The following is a 4,153-nucleotide window of genomic DNA, read 5'->3' as shown; positions in this document are numbered from 1 at the left end:
ACAGTTACAACACGAAGGCACGCTATGGAAGTGGGAGAAATACCTTATATACTCCCCTTTTTAAAGGGCGACTAGGGTTTTAGGGGACCTAGTCGCCAAATCCTGGGTGCGGAGAATCATCATCCACAACCCTTTTAGTTCGGGCGCCACTTGTAGAGTCATTAGGTTAATTGGAAGCGGAAAAGATGAAAAATAGGAACCGCCTTCGCCGGGAATCGAACCACGGACCTCTGGAATACCAGCCCAGCGTGCTACCGTTACACCACGAAGGCACGCTAGGGAAGTGGGAGAAATACCTTATAACTTAACCTCCTTACACCTCTTTGACCTCCTTAATTCACATCTGCTGGACGTGCTCACCTACCAAATTGTCTTTCCCAATGAATTATTCTGAAGCTTATTGTTCTGATATTAGCATAGTTTACTGAATTGACAAGAGCCATGTTAACAAGACTTTGGTGGAAACAGCGATAATTCCAAGAACCTAGGCTGACCATTATGCATGATATTTCCTTTTTTGATGCTGATTGTTTTTAGCATTATGTGGAAATAAATGCTTTAAGAGGTTTTTCTAGATCTTCTTCCACATTACTCTCATAGTCCAGATGTTCTTCACTTGGGTTTCTGAGCTGTTCCGAAATTTTCTTTTTTTCTGTAATGCTTTGAATTTGATTACCTTTTTCTGATTTTCTATTTGGTATTTTTACAACTGATGCTATTGGTTTCTGTGTAGTTTTTTCTTGTAAGTTTCGATTGACATTTTTTGCTTGTATATTGTTGTTTGGATGCCTATAGATTTGGTCGAATTTACTGAATTCACATATGATAAGTTTTTGCACAGCTGCGACTCTACTGCTGATCATCTCGTTCCTGTATCAAAAACGTTTTGGCTTTTTTAACCTCATCCTTAAGTTTCTATTTTGGGCAAAGTCGGTGAAATACTGTGAGCTTCCCTTCACAATTTGTACATAGCGACTCAACATTACAGCTTCTACTGTCGCGGTCTTCCACATAACAACATGAACATATATGAGTGCCACGTGAAGACTTCTTCGAATGACCAAAGCGCTGGGAATGAAGGCATCGTAAGAGATTAGTTATATAAGGTTTCCTCGATCTTCCCGAAAATACTTTTTTCGGCCAATCAGACGAGTGGAAGGCCAAGATTATTCTTCGAGATGATTTTCTCTTGTGATACTAAGAGTAAATGAATCTCGGACAGTTTTATCTTCTCATACGAAGACGAGGACAATATTGGAAAGAACGCCAAAACTGTAATCAGGTATTTATGTTCTGATACACTGACCTAAGTTTTCCATTTTGAGAAGAGTAGTGGATTGAGTTGGAGAAGAAATATGAATCAGTTCTGTAAAGTATGGCCGTTTAAATTTTTTTGGCTCACCAACCCCCAATTTTATTTACTTAGGTGTTAGAAAGGGTTATATTTTTTTGAAGATCACCAGTAGAGCTGTAAGTGACAATAAATCGCTGTGAACGTTTATTTCTGGATTAATACATATATTTGTTATTTTTTTACATATAGAAACATTTTCATTGGCGATTTATAAATTTAATGTAACCATATAGAAAAAAGGAAAGATTTGGGACCGTCGCTCTGACCTCCATGGAAACTAACAAGGGTACACAGATTACTGCGCCAGGGCTAACCGAGTCTATACGCAGATTGAAGTACCACAGTCAGATTTGTTAAGCCGAAATATATCAAAGAAGATCTTACAAAATATAAACAAAAAAAATTTAATATTATCAAAATTTAAAAGTATACTAACAAAACAGATGATGTAGGCATAAAACTCCTCCTTTACTTCTCAAAATTACAACATTTGAAAGAACAGGGGGCATTTGTCAATCTATAAAATATAACAAATACCAGTATCTGATCCGCGAAATGCCGAGCAAGCAACAAACCTATACAATATTTTCGTTTTCAATAATATGGACATACCCAGCCTCTCTGTTTCAATCCAGAAATTATAAGCCGAAAAAGGATAAACCTAAGTGCATATTTGTGATGTAAATCATTCAGATTCACGTCGAAGTTGTGAAGTTTATCTTAGCAAAACTATCACGAGGAAATAAGACATACCCGATGCGTTGCACTCAGCAACTTCTTGGATTGGAGTTAAACCAGGCATTGGATTTATATCATTGTTATTGTAAAAGGGAAGACTACCATCGAAAAGTGCAGTGTAAGACTCGGAGTAATCAAGATTTTAGAATGTTTCTGGGAACTGAATTAATAGCTCAAGAAGTAAAATAAAAAGACGTTTTATAAGTCACGATAGAGCCGAGGTAATACCCACGGTGTTGTAAATTCAAGCGGACTGAGAGGATGATCGCCTGTTATCGAAATTTGCGAAATTATCTTTTCGGTCATTAATAGACCGCGATAATAACAATCACACAATAAAACTGAAAAACTACTTATTTGCTTTGAAAGAAACCGTTACACAGGACTAGTGCAACCAGAACGGCCCTACTGGGCACAGCCATTAGGGAAAACAAAAATTTTAGAATTAAGGAAAGAACCGGGAGGGGGACAGAATTTATGAGTCGCACAACTAGTACTGGGCGGAAAAAAGTTTAGAGTGTGTTAAATATCATAAAGGGGGTATTCGACTGCAGAAGAAACTATTAAATCACATTTACAATGTTATCCTGTTTGGGATATTTACTACAAAATTGATACAGTACCCTCTGGTGATGAAAAGCATAACTAAATATTTGACACTTTTTCTACAGCACTTTTATGACTGTGATTCACTTTGGATGAAATTGCACTTTGTTGTACCATTTTTTTTTAAACTTAAGAGAATTTAAAAATATTTGCGAATTTTTCAATCATGCTGTTTTCAAGATATCATGCTGTTTTCAAGATGTAAACTGAAATAATTCATTTAAACATAAATAATTCATAGAATTCATTCATGAAGAATTCATAGAGTCACGACTTTATTTTTCTTCTTTTGTGACTTTAACGCCCACCAATGGCCGAGAGGATAGGTTTGGTTTGGTTTGGTTTATTAGATTACGACAAAGCACTCGAGGGCTATCTCCCTTAAGGGAGGGATGCCTTTGTGGAGGACTTTTTAAGGAAAACTGGTTCGTATACACGTTACACATGGCGAAAACCACGAAAACACCCATGCATCCAGCCCGTTCGAGCATCGGACCGAACTACCAGTGTTCAGTGACGTTACCGCTCGGCCGCTGGTGACTAGACCGTCAATCTCGGAACGCCTGCTATTGTTAGCCGGGCGAATTCAATGTACGCAGGTGAGAGGAATAGAAAGGAAAGGTTCCGGAATAGTTACCAACGGAAATAATTAGATCGTGGAATGGCTTTCAGTGGGTAATAGGGAAAAAAGGGATATGCTCGCTGGCTTATTCCCGAACCGTGGAAGGAATTTCACTGCTTATTTTTATGCTCCATGTTTTATTGAACATTTTGTTTAAAGACAGATTAATTTTTATCAATTTATGAAACAAAAACAATATTTCGTAGAGAAATACGTGTTTGCAATGTAAAATTATATGCTTATTTAAAATTTGCTTAAAGGCATAACGTTTTGGCGAAATTACATAATTTTGTTTATTCCAACGAAATTTAATATTTATTATAACTTTTATTACGTTAAAGTAACAGAGTATTACATGAAGTTACAATACGTAACTGTAAAGTTTTTATTTACTTAAGGTATTGTAAAAAATTGTAATTGTAAAAAAAAAAAAAAAAAAAAAAAAAGGCGGACAATCAATAAGAATAATAAATAATACACTTACTAATGAAACGCTAGCTACCCTCACAAAGCAGGAGCCCGTTCATAGTAGGCGCTCAATCCCGGAACGACTCAAATTCCCTATACTCAAAATCCCTTTCCTTTCTCCTCTTAGCTCATCCCTACTTTCATGTACCATACCTATAAATCTTGGACTCTTCCAGCAAACAATAGAATTCGTTCCGGGATTGAGCGCCTACTCCGCTGGTGGGCCCCGAGAGGATAGGATTCTGAGCATTAATATAGTTGGACCGTCTCAAGCGCAACCCTGGCTGGCATTTTGCCAAAACACATAGACTCGTCCAAAAGGGCGGTATTACTTGCTGCGACATGAAACGTCTTTTCTTCTCCGG

The 4,153-nt window shown here is 37.2% G+C and overlaps 1 non-coding gene across 1 annotated transcript; it reads right to left on the bottom strand.

Annotated features, from left to right (window-relative positions):
* Nucleotides 1–200: 200 nt before the first annotated feature.
* TRNAT-GGU (transfer RNA threonine (anticodon GGU)) lies at nucleotides 201–272 on the bottom strand. Its single transcript has one exon. It is a non-coding gene; the product is annotated as a tRNA-Thr (tRNA).
* Between the last annotated feature and the right edge of the window lie 3,881 nt (nucleotides 273–4,153).

Source organism: Stegodyphus dumicola, chromosome 5 (genome assembly GCF_044657685.1).
Source record: "Stegodyphus dumicola isolate Sdum_Otavi_A_Nest chromosome 5, ASM4465768v1".
Lineage (NCBI taxonomy): Eukaryota > Metazoa > Arthropoda > Arachnida > Araneae > Eresidae > Stegodyphus > Stegodyphus dumicola.
This window is presented reverse-complemented; position numbering and strand designations above follow the sequence as displayed.